Source organism: Sapajus apella, unplaced genomic scaffold (genome assembly GCF_009761245.1).
Source record: "Sapajus apella isolate SASKATOON/1434 unplaced genomic scaffold, GSC_monkey_1.0 scaffold91, whole genome shotgun sequence".
Taxonomy (NCBI): domain Eukaryota; kingdom Metazoa; phylum Chordata; class Mammalia; order Primates; family Cebidae; genus Sapajus; species Sapajus apella.
In genome coordinates, this window is record NW_022437031.1 from 2,458,790 (window position 1) to 2,472,207 (window position 13,418).

General features: G+C 37.0%; 1 protein-coding gene across 3 annotated transcripts in view; it reads left to right on the forward strand.

The window, feature by feature from the left end:
* ZC3H12B (zinc finger CCCH-type containing 12B) overlaps positions 1 to 13,418 on the forward strand; it is a 504,463-nt gene that overhangs the window by 317,396 nt on the left and 173,649 nt on the right. The window lies entirely within an intron of this gene.

Genomic DNA, 13,418 nt, shown 5'->3' on the forward strand with positions numbered 1-13,418 from the left:
GTTGTTCAGCTTCCATGAAGCTGTGCGGTTCTGACTTAGTTTCTGAATTCTGAGTTCTAACTTGATTGCACTGTGGTCTGAGAGACTGTTATGATTTCCATTCTTTTGCATTTGCTGAGGAGTGATTTACTTCCAATTGTGTGGTCGGTTTTAGAGTACGCATAATGTGGTGCTGAGAAGAATGTATATTCTGTAGATTTGGGGTGAAGAGTTCTGTAAATGTCTATTAGGTTTGCTTGGTCCAAGTCTGAGTTCAAGTCCTGGATATCCTTGTTAATTTCTGGTTTATCTGTCTAATATTGACAATGGGGTGTTAAAGTCTCTCACTATTATTGTGTGGGTGTCTAAGACTCTTTTTAAGTGATTAAGAACTTACCTTATGTATCTGGGTGTTCCTGTATTGGGTGCGTATATATTTAGGATCGTTAGCTCTTCTTGGTGCATTGATCCTTTTACCATTATGTAATGTCCTTCTTTGTCTCCTTTGATCTTTGTTGCTTTAAAGTCTATATTATCAGAGATGAGAATTGCAACTCCTGCTTTTTTTTTTTTCTCTCCATTTGCTTCGTAAATCTTCCTCCATCCCTTTATCTTGAGCCTTAGTGTATCCTTGCATGTGAGATGGGTTCCCTGGATACACTGGATACACACTGATGTTTTTTGGTTTTTTATCGAATTTGCCAGTCTGTGTCTTTTGATTGGGGCATTTAGCCCATTTACATTTAGGATTAATATTGTTATGTGTGAATTTGATACTGCCATTTTGATGCTAGCTGACTGTTTTGCCCGTTAGTTGATGCAGATTCTTCATTGTGTTGATTCTCTTTACCATTTGGTGTGTTTTTGGAGTGACTGGTACTAGTTGTTCCTTTCTATGTGTAGAGCCTCTTTCAGGAGCCTTGTAAAGCAGGCCTGGTGGTGATGAAATCTCTGAGTACTTGCTTGTTCACAAAGGATTTTATTTTTCCTTCACTTATGAAGCTGAGTTTGGCTGGATATGAAATTCTGGGTTGAAAGTTCTTTTCTATAAGGATGTTGAATATTGGCCCCCACTCTCTTCTGGCTTGTAGGATTTCTGCTGAGAGATCTGCTCTGAGTCTGATGGGCTTCCCTTTGTGGGTAACCCGACCTTTCTCTCTGGCTGCCCTTAGCATTTGCTCCTTCATTTCAACCCTGGTGAATCTGACCATTATGTGCCTTGGGGTTGCTCTTCTTGAGGAATATCTTTGTGGTGTTCTCTGTATTTCCTGGACTTGAATATTGGTCTGCCTTACTAGGTTGGGGAAGTTTTTTTAGGGGGGATGGGACCAGCCAAGCCTGATCACCTGCCTCCCTGCCTCAGAGCCTTTTTTTTTTTTAGTTGAACAGCCGACTCTCTCCCAGGTGTTCCAGTCGCCTGTTGAAAAGACGCAGGGATCTGTGTGATTTCCCGTGCGGTGACTCAATGCGCCAGCTGAAACAGCAGCACTGAGATTCGTGGTGCTTTTTTTTGCCCAGAATCTCCTGGCCTGGCTCCCTGTTTCAGTCCCCTTTTTAATCAGATGAATAGGCGACTCTGCCTTCCTGGGGCTCCAATCGCCAGCTAAAAGGGCACCCGGACCAGTGTATTTTGTATGGAGAACCGCCACACCGGGGCACCGGCAAAGCAGCCACACCGGCCAAAACAGCCACGCTGGTGACTCATGTAGCTCCTCCGCCTGGGAATCTCCTGGTCCTTGGGAAATAAAAATCCATCTGAAAATGCAGCGTCCACTCACCCTTTGCACTTTCACTGGGAGCTACAATCCTGAGCTGTTCCTAATCGGCCATCTTGGATCTTCCTCCTAAAAAAAAAAAAAAAAAATTATTGCCATAGATTTTGGGTGAACAGGTGGTCTTTAATTACATGAGTAAGTTATTTAGCAGTGATTTGTGAGATTTTGGTGCATGCATCACTAGAGCAGTATACACTGAACCCAATTTGTAGTTTTCTATCCCACACACCAACCCCACTCTTTCCCTCTGAATCCTCAATGTTCATTGTATCATTCTTTTGCTGTTGCATCCTCATGTCTTAGCTCCCACTTATGAGTGAGAACATACGATGCTTAACTTTCCATTCCTAAGTTATTTCATTTAGAATAACAGTCTCCAATCCCATCCAGTTTGCTGTCAATGCTATTATTTCATTCCTTTTTATAGTTGAATAGTATTCCATTGTATATATATACCACAGTTTCTTTATCCACTTGTTGATTGCTTGTCATTTGGGCTGATTCCTCATTTTTGCAACTGTGAATTGTGAAATGTGCTGCTATAAACATGCATGTGCAAGTATCTCTTTTGTATAATGACTTATTTTCCTCTGGGTAGATTTCCAATAGTGGGATTGCTGTATCAAATGGTAGTTCTACTTTTGGCTCTTTAAGGAATCTGCCCAATGTTCCCATAGTAATTTTACTAGTTTACATTCCCACCAGCAGAGTAGAAGTATTCCCTTTTAATTGCATCCACACCAACACCAACATATATTTTTTTAATTTTTTTATTATGGCCATTCTTGCAGGAGTAACATGATATTGCATTGTGGTTTTGATTTGCATATCCCTGATAATTTGGGATGTTGAGCAATTTTTAATATGTTTGCTGGCCATTTTTATATATTCTTCTTCTTCTTCTTTTTTTTTTTTTTTTTTTTTGAGGTGGAGTTTCGCTCTTGTTGCCTAGGCTGGAGTGTAGTGGTGTGATCTCAGCTCAATGCAATCTCTGCCTCCTAGGCTCAAGCAATTCTCCTGCCTCTGCCTCCTGAGTAGCTGGGATTACAGGCACATGCCACGACACCCAGCTAATTTTTGTACAGAGATAGGGTTTCACAATGTTGGCCAGGCTGGTCTCAAACTCCTAACCTCAGGTGATCCACCCACCCAAATGCTGAGATTTGAGAGGCATGAGCCACTGTGTCCAGCCCATTTTTATATCTTCTTTTGAGAATTGTCTATTCATGTCCTTAGCCCACTTTTTGGTGGAATTTTTTTTCTTGCTAATTTAAACAACCTACTCTTGAATGACTTCTGGGTGAACAATGAAATGAAGGAATAAATCAAGAAATTATTTGCAGCTAATCAGAACAAAAAGACAACATACCAGAATACTCTGGAATACTCTGGAACACAGCTAAAATAGTGTTAAGATAGAAGATTATAGCATTAAATGCTAGCATAGAAAAGTTAAAAATATATCAAATGAACAGCCTAACATTACACCTAGAGGACCTAGAGAAATAAGAGAAAACCTGCCCTAGAGCTAGTGGGGGAGAAGACAAAAAACAACAAAAATCAGAGTGAAACTGAAGGAAATTGAGTTGTGAAAAACCACACAAAGATCAAAGAATGCTTGAGTATGTTCTTTGAAAAAATTAGTAAGTTAGAAAAACGGCTAGCTAGATTAATAAAGTAGAAAAAGAAAGATCCAAATAAACACAATCAGAAATTACAAAGGGGGTATTACCACTGAACCCACAAAAATACAAAAAATTATTGGAGATTACTATGAACACCTCTATGCACACTAATTAGAAAACCTAGAAGAAATAGATAAATTTATGGAAATATACCATTGCCCAACATTGGGCCAGAAAGAGAGTGAATTCTTGAACAGACAAATAAAGAGTTTCAAAATTAAATTGTTAATAAAAAGCCCCTTATCCAGAAAAAGCACAGGCCTAGATGGATTAACAGCCAAATTTTACTAGACATATAAAGAAGACCTGGTACCATTTCTCTGAAACTATTCCTAAAAACTGAGGAGTGACTTCTCCTTAACTCATTCTATAAAGCCAGCATCATCCTGATACCAAAGCATGGCAGAGACCCACACAAAAAAGAAAACATCAGGCCAATATCCTAGATAAACAAAAATGCAGAAATCCTCAACATAATACTAGTAAACTGAATCTAGCAGCACATCAAAAAACTAATCCACCTTGATCAAGAATGCCTTATCCCTGGGACACAAATTAGAAACAACCTACACAAATCAATATTTGTGATTCATTATATAAACAGATCTAAAAACAAAAACCAGATGATTATATCAGATGTAGAAAGAGCTTTTAATAAAATTTAACATCTGTTTCTGTTAAATAAAAACCCTCAATAAACTAGGCATTGAAGGAAATACATCAAAATAATAAGACCCCTCTATGACAAACCCACAGCCAATATCATACTGAATGGACAAAAGCTAGAAGCATTCCCCTTGAAAACTGGCACAAGACAAGGGTGCCCTCTCTCACCACTCCTATTCAACATAGTATTGGAAATCCTGCCCAGAGCAATCAGGCAGAGAAAGAAATAACATTCAAATAAGGAAAGAGGAAATAAAACTACCCCTGTTTGCAGGCAACACGAGTCTATGTGTAAGAAACCCAATAGTCTTGCCCCAAGAGTTCCTTAAGCTGATAAAACAGTATCAGAAAAGTTTCAGGATACAAAAATCAGTGTACAAAAATTACTAGCATTTCATTACACCAACAACAGTCAAGCCAAGAACCAAATCAACAACACAATCCCATTCACAATGTTCACAAAAAGATTTAAAAACCTAGGAATACAGCTAATCAGGAAAGTTAAAAATCTATACAATGAGACATACAAAACACTGCTCAAAGGAATCAGAGATGACACAAATCAATGGAGAAACATTCCATGCTCATGGAGAGGGAGAATTGATATCATTACAATGGTCATACTGCCAAAAACAATTTGTGGTTTCAATGCTATTCCAATTAAACTAACAATAATATTCTCCAAAGAATAAGGGGAAAAAACTATTTCAAGATTCATATGGAATCAAAAAAGATCCCGAATAGCCAAGACAATTTTAAGCAAAAAGAACAAAGCTGGAAGCATCACGCTACCGGTCTTCAAACTATACTATAGCACTACAATAATAAAAACAGCATGGCACCAGTACAAAAATAGACACATAGACCAATAGAACAGAATAAAGAGCCCAGAAATAAGGCTGCACACCTACAACTATCTGATTTTTGACAAAGCCAACAAAACCAAGCAATGAGAAAAGGAGTTTCCTTTCAATAAATGGTGCTAGAATAACTGGTCAACCATATGCAGAAATATTAAAGACTTAAATGTAAAACCAAAAACTATGAAAACTCTAGAAGACAATTTAGGCAATACCATTTTGAACATAGAACTCAGCAACAATTTTATGACAAAGATGCAAAAGAACTCACAACAAAAGCAAAAATTAAAGAATAGAATCTAATTAAACTTAAGAGCTTCTGCACCACCAAATTAACTATCAATAGAGTAAACAGACAACTTGCAGAATGGAAAAAAAATTTTCCATACTATGCATCTGACAACACTCTAATAACCAGCATCTTTAAAAAACTTAAACAGATGTACAAGAAAAAAAAAAACTCCATGAAAAAGTGGACAAAAGACACGACAGACACTGAAAAAAAAAAAAAGACATGTGGCTAAGAAACATATGGGAAAAAATCAAAAGCTCAGCATTATTGATCATTAGAGAAATGCAAATCAAAATCACAATGAAATACTGTCTTAAACCAGTTAGACTGGCTACTATATAAAAGTCAAAATTAACAGGTGCTGGCAAGGTTACAGAGGAAAAGGAATGCTTGTACACTGTTGGTGTGAGTGTAAATTAATTCAGCAATTGTGGCAGTGTGGCGAGTTCTCAAAGACCTATAAACAGAACTACCATTTGACCCAGCAATCCCATTACGGGGTATATATCCCCAAAAATATAAATCATTCTATTATAAAGACACATTTATATCCATTGCAGAACTTTTCATAATAGCAAAGACATCGAATCAACCTAAATGCTCATCAATGGTAGACTGGATAAAGAAAACAGTATATATACACCATGCAGCCATAGAAAAGAGTGAGAGCATGTCCTTTGCAAGGACATTGATGCCATTATCCTTAGAAACTAATGCAGGAACAGAAATTCAAATATCGCATGTTCTCACTCATAAGTGGGAGCTAAATGATGAGAATACATGGACACAAAGAAGGAAGTAATATCACCGGAGCCTACTTGATGGTGTAGGGAGGGAGGAGGGAGATGGTTAAAAAATTACTTATCAGGTATTATGTTTATTAACTGGGTGATTAGACAATCTATACAACAAACTTCCATGACCTGCTAGTTATCTATATAACAAACCTGCACAGATACCCGTAAACCTAACATGAAAGTTAAAAACAGCAATAACAAAAAGCATCTCACCAACATCTCTTTCTTGTGAGGACTTCAGGCTGTTTCCAGTCGTGTTCAAACTTGAAGGGGATTTGTCATACAAGGATGAACATGGTGAGAGAGCAAGCAATAGAGATGGGAGGGAGGCAGCAGCTTCTTTTTAACAACCAGCTCTCACAGGAGCTAATACAGCAAGAACTCACCCACCATCCCCTACCTTTCGAGAATGGCATTAATCTATTCATTAGGAATCTGCTCCCATGACCAGAACAGCTTCTATTGGGCCTCAACTCCAACACTGGAAATTAAATTTCCTCTTGAGTTTTGAGGACTCAAACAGACAAAACTATAGCAAGTTGGGTTTTGTGTGTGGTATGACACAAGAGACTAATTTCATTCTTCTGCACATGCGGATGTTTACATTTCTAAGCAATATTGATTGGGGGGACTGCTCACTTTTCATTTTGTGTTCTTGGCATCTTTGTTGAAAATCAATTAACCATAAATGTATGGATTTACTTCTGGGTTTTATATTTTTTTCCATTTGTCCATGTGTCCGTTTTTATGCCAGTACCATGTTGTTTGGATTACTATATTTTTGTAGTAAATTTCGAAATCAGGTAATGTGATTTCACCAGCTTTGTTCTTTTCACTCAAGACTGCTTTGGCTATTTAGGGTTATTCTTGGTTCCATGCAAAGTTTAGAATTTTTTTTCTATTTCTGTTTGCAAATATTGAAATTTTGATCAGAATAGCATTGAATATGTAGGTTGCTTTAAGTTGTATGAACATTTGAATATTAATTCTTCCAATCCATAAACATGGAATAATTTTTCCAATTATTTTGACTTCTTCAATTTTTATTAATGTTTTATGGTTTTCAGTGTTTATTTCTAAGTATTTTATTGTTTGTGTTAGTGATTTTAATAGGATTATTCTGTTGATATTTTTAAAGAAATTTCATTATTGGTACATAGAAACATTACTATTTTTGTATGTTGATTTTGTATTTAATATTTTGTATCCTTATTTTGGATTATATGTTGTCAACAAACAGCAACTATTTAACTTCTTTTTTTCATATATGGATACCTTTTATTTCTCTCTGTTGCCTGATTACTCTGGCAAGGACTTCCAATACCATGTTGAATTTAAGTGGTGAGAATGGACATCCATGTGTTGTTTTGGACCTTAGATAAAAGGGTTTTAATTTTTTACCACTGAGTATAATGTTGTTGGCTTATAATATAAAGTTTTTATTGTGTTGAGGAACATTTCTTCTATACCTAATTTGTTGAATTTTAATTACGAAAGATTTTGAATTTTGTCAAATGTTTTTCTGCTTTTAATGAGGTGATTATATGGTTTTTGTCCTTCATTCTGATAATGTGATGTATCACATTTATTGACCTGATGTGTTGAACCATCCTGGCAACCCAGGGATAAATACTGCTTTATAATGTGTAATCCTTTTAGTGGGTTGTTGAATTCTGTTTGCTATAATTTTAATGGGGATTTTTATATCTGTGTTTATTAATCATGTTGAAATGTACATTTTCATGTAGTATCCTTGTCTGGCTTTGGTGTTAGGGTAACATTGGCCTCATAAAATTTGTTCAAAAGTGTTTCCTCTTCTTATGTTTTTTTCAGAAGTTCGAGAAGAATTATTATTAGTTTTTCTTTATACAATTGGTAGAATTTGCCGATGAAACCATTAAGTCTTGGGCTTTTGTTTGATTACATGCTTTTAATTACGTATCCAATCTTATCGCTCATTTTTCTGCAGATTGTCTATATCTTGTGTGATTCAGTTTAGATAGATTTTACATATGTAGGAATTTATTCATTTCTTCTAAGTTGTCTTTTTATTGGCCTATCATTATATTCTCATAATTCTTTTTAAAATTTTTTAATATATTTTTTATTGTACTTTAGGTTCTCGGGTACATGTGCAAATCATACAGGATTGGTGCATAGGTACATACATGGCAATGTGGTTTGCTGACTCCATCTACTCTTCACCTATATCTGGCATTTCTCTCCATGTTATACCTCCCCAACCTCCCTACACCCCCATTCCTGCCCTAGTTCCCCCCAACAGACCCTGGTGCGTGATGCTCCCCTCCCTGTGTCCATGTGTTCTCATTGTTCAACACCCGCCTATGAGTGAGAACATGAGGTGTTTGATTTTCTGTTCTTGTGTCCGTTTGCTGAGAATGATGGTTTCCAGATTCATCCATGTCCCTCCAAAGGACACAAACTCATCATTTTTTATGGATGCATAGTATTCCATGGTGTATATGTGTCACATTTTCCTTGTCCAGTCTGTCATCGATGGGCACTTGGGTTGGTTCCAGGTCTTTGCTATTGTAAACAGTGCTGCAATAAACATACCTGTGCATGTGTTTTTATAGTAGAATGATTTCTAATCCTTTGGATATGTACCTAGTAATGGGATTATTGGGCCAAATGGTATTTCTAGTTCTAGATACTCGAGGAATCGCCACACTGTCTTCCACAATGGTTGAAGTAATTTACACTCCCACCAACAGTGTAAAAGTGTTCCTGCTTCTCCACATCCTCTCCAGCATCTGTTGTCTCCAGCTATTTTAATGATTTCCATTCTAACTGGTGTGAGATGGTATCTCAATGTGGTTTTCATTTGCATTTCTCAAATGACCAGTGATGATGAGCATTTTGTCATATGTTGATTGGCCTCATATATGTCTTCTTTTGAAGTGTCTGTTCATGCCCTTTGCCCACTTTTGAAATGGTTTGTTTGTTTGTTTTCTGGTAAATTTGTTTTAGTTCTCTGTAGATTCTGGATATTGGCCCTTTGTCAGATGGGTAGACTGCAAAATTTTTCTCCCATTCTGTTGGTTGCTGTGTTACTCTAATGATTTTTTTTTTTTTTTTCTGTACGGAAGCTCTGGAGTTTAATTAGATCCTATTTGTCTATTTTGGCTTTTGTTGCCATTGCTTTTGGTGTTTTAGTCATGAAGCCCTTGCCTATGCCTATGTCCTGAATGATTTTGCCTAGGTTTTCTTCTAGGGTTTTTATTGTATTAGGTCTTATGTTTAAGTCTTTAACCCATCTGGAGTTAATTCTAATGTAAAGTTTCAGGAAGGGATCCCATTTCTGTTTTCTACACATGGCTAGCCAGTTATCCCAACACTATTTATTAAACAGGGTATCCTTTCCCCATTGCTTGTTTTTGTCAGGTTTGTCAAAGATCAGAGGGTTGTAGATGTGTGGCGTTGTCTCCGAGGCCTCTGTTCTGTTCGATTGGTCTATGTCTCTGTTTTGGTACCAGTACCATGCTGTTTTAATTACTGTAGCCTTCTAGTATAGTTTGAAGTCCGGTAGTGTGATGCCTCACGCTTTGTCCTTTTTGCTTAGGATTGTCTTGGCTATGTGGCTCTCTTTTGGTTCTATATGAAGTTTAAGGTGGTTTTTCCAGTTCTGTGAAGAGGGTCATAGGTAGCTTGATGGGGATAGCATTGGATCTACAAATTACTTTGGGCAGTATGGCCATTTTCACAATATTGATTCTTCCTAACCATGAGCATGAAATGTTTCTCCATCTGTTGGTGTCCTCTCTTATTTCCTTGAGCAGTGGTTCATAGTTCTCCTTGAAAAAGTCCTCTACATCTTTTGTTAGTTGTATTCCTAGGTATTTCATTCTCTTTGTAGCAATTGTGAATGGCAGTTCATCCTTGATTTGGCTTTCTTTTAGTCTGTTATTGGTGTATAGGAATGCTTGTGATTTCTGCACATTGATTTTGTATCCTGAGACTTTGCTGAAGTTGCTTATCAGTGTCAGGAGATTTTGGACTGAGACGATGGGGTCTTATAAATATACAGTCATGTCGTCTGCAAATAGAGACAATTTGACTTCCTCCTTTCCTAATTGAATGTCCTTTATTTCTTTTTCTTGCCTGATTGCTCTGGCTAGAACTTCCAATACTATATTGAACGGGAGTGGTGAACGAGGGCATCCTTGTCTAGTGCCAGATTTCAAGGGGAATGCTTCCAGTTTTTGCCCATTCAGTATGATATTGTCTTTTGGTTTGTCACAAATAGCTTTTATTATTTTGAGATACATTCCATCAATACCTAGTTTATTGAGAGTTTTTAGCATAAAGGGCTGTTGAATTTTGTCAAAGGCCTTCTCCACATCTATTGAGATAATCATGTGGTTTTTGTCTTTGGTTCTGTTTATATGGTGGATTATGTCTATAGACTTGTGTATGTTGAACCAGCATTGCATTGCCAGGATGAAGCCTACTTGATCGTGATAGATAAGCTATTTGATGTGTTGTTGCAACCTGTTTGCCAGTATTTTATTGAAGATTTTTGCATCTATGTTCATCATGGATATTGGCTGAAGTTTTCCTTTTTTGTCGAGTCTCTGCCGGGTTTTGGTATCAGGATGAAGTTGGTCTCATAAAATGATTTGGGAAGGATTCCCTCTTTTTGCATTGTTTGGAATAGTTTCAGAAGGAGTGGTACCAGCTCCTCTTTGTAAGTCTGGTAGAATTCTGCTCTGAACTCATCTGGACCTGGGCTTTTTTTTGGTTGGTAGGCTATTAATTCCTGCCTCAAAGTCAGCCCTTGTTATTTGTCTTTTCAGGGTTTCAACTTCATCCTCGTTTAGGCTTGGGAGAGTGCAAGTGTCCAGAAATTTATCCATTTCTTCCTGGTTTATGAGTTTACATGCATAGAGTTGTTTGTAGTAATCTCTGATGGTTATTTGTATTTCTGTGGAATTGGTGGTGATATCCCCTTTATCATTTCTTATTGCATCTATTTGATTTTTCTTTCTTTTCTTTTTTATTAATCTGGCTAGTGGTGTATTTTGTTTATCATTTCAAAAAGACAGCTACTGGTTTTATTAATTTGTTGAAGGGTGTTTTGTGTCTCGATTTCCTCAGTTTTGCTGTGATCTTAGTTATTTCTTGTCTTCTGCTAGCTTTTGAGTTTTTTTTTTTTTTTTGATCTTGCTCCTCTAGCTCTTTCAATTTTGATGATAGGATGTTAATTTTAGATCTGTCCTTTCTTCTCATGTGGGAATTTAATGCTACAAATTTCCCTCTAGACATTACTTTAAATGTGTCCCAGAGATTCTGGTATGTTGTGCCTTCATTCTCGTTGGTTTTGAAGAGCATCTTTACTTCTGCCTTCATTTCATTTTTTATCCAGTCTACATTCAGGAACCAGTTGTTCAATTTCCAGGATGTTGTGCAGTTTTGGGTTAGTTTCTTAATCCTGAGTTCTTATTTGATTGCACTGTGGTCTGGTAGACTGTTCATTATGATTTCCATTCTTTTGAATTTGTTGAGGAGTGATTTACTTCCAATTATGTGGTCGATTTTAGAATAAGTGAGATGTGGTGCTGAGAAGAATATATATTCTGTGCATTTGGAGTTAAAAGTTCTGTAAATGTCTATTAAGTTCGCTTGGTCCAGATCTGCATTCATATCCTGGATTTCCTTGTTGATTTTCTGTCTCATTGATCTGTCTAATATTGACAGTGAAGTGTTAAAGTCTCCCACTATTATTGTGAAGGAGTCTAAGTCTCTTTGTAGGTCATTAAGAACTTGCCTTATGTATCTAGGAGCTCCTGTATTGGGTGTGTATATATGTAGGATCGTTAGCTCTTCTTGTTGTATTGATCCTTTTACCATTATGTAATGTCCTTCTTTGTCTCTTTTGATTTTTGTTGATTTAAAGTCCGTTTTATCACAGACTAAGATTGCCACCCCTGCTTTTTATTGCTCTCCATTTGCTTGGAAAATCTTCTTCCATCCCTTTATTTTGAGTCTATGTGTGTCTTTGCACAAGAGATGGGTTTCCTGAATTCAGCACACTGATGGTTCTTGGCTTTTTATCCAATTTGCCAGTCTGTGTCTTTTGATTGGGGCATTTAGTCTGTTTACATTTAATGTTAATATTGTTATGTATGAATTTGATACTGCAATTTTATTACTGGTTGGTTGTTTTGCCCTTTGTAATTTCTTCATTGCATCATGGGTCTATACCATTTTGTTCTTTTTTGCAGTGACTGGTACAGATTTTTCCTTTCTGTGTTTAGCGCTTCCTTCAGGAGCTCTTGCAGAGAAGGCCTGGCAGTGACAAAATTCCTCAGCAATTTCCTGTCCATAAAGAATTTCATTTCTCCTTCACTTCTGAAGCTTAGTTTCACTGGACATGAAATTTAGGTTGAAAGTTCTTTTCTTTAAGGATGTTGAATATTGGCCCCCACTCTCTTCTGGCTTGTAGGTTTTCTGCCGAGAGATCCACTGTGAGTCTGATGTGCTTCCCTTTGTGGGTGACCTGACTTTTTTTTCTGGCTTCCCTTAGTATTTTTTCCTTTGTTTCAACCCTGGTGATACGGAGGATTATGTGCCTTGGGGTTGCTCTTCTAGAGGAGTATTGTAATGGTGTTTTCTGTATTTTCTGTATTTGAATTTTGGCCTGCCTTGCTAGGTTGGGAAAGTTCTCCTGGATAATATCCTGAAGAGTGTTTTCCAGCCTGGATTCATTCTCCCCATCATCTTCTGGTACACCAATCAGGCATAGATTAGGTCCTCTCACATAATCTCATATTTCTTGAAGGCTTTGTTTATTTCTTTTACTCTTTGTTCTCTTTTCTTGCCTTCCTGTTTTATTTCATGGATTTGATCTTCAATCTCTGATATCCTTTCTTGTGCTTGATCTATTCACCTATTGAAACTTCTGTATGCTTCATGAAGTTCTTGTGATGTGTTTTTCAGCTCCATCTAGTCGCTTATGTTCTTTTCTAAGCTGGTTATTCTAGTCAGCATTTCATCCACCCTTTTTTCAAGGTTTTTAGTTTCTTTGCATTGAGATAGAACATGTTCCTTTAACTCAGAGAAGTTTGTTATAATCCACCTTCTGAAGTCTGCTTCTGTCAATTCGTCAAATTCATTATCCATCCTGCTTTGTTCCCTTGCTTGTGCAGAGTCGTGAACTCGTGGTGGGGGAGAGACCTTCTGGTTTTTTATGTTTTCATTCTTCTTGTGCTGCTTTCTCTCCATCTCTTGGATTTTTTTTTCCCCATTTATTTATTTTATTGCATTTTAGGTTTTGGGGTACATGTGAAGAACATGCAAAATTGTTGCATAGGTACACACGTGGCAGTGTGATTTACTGTCTT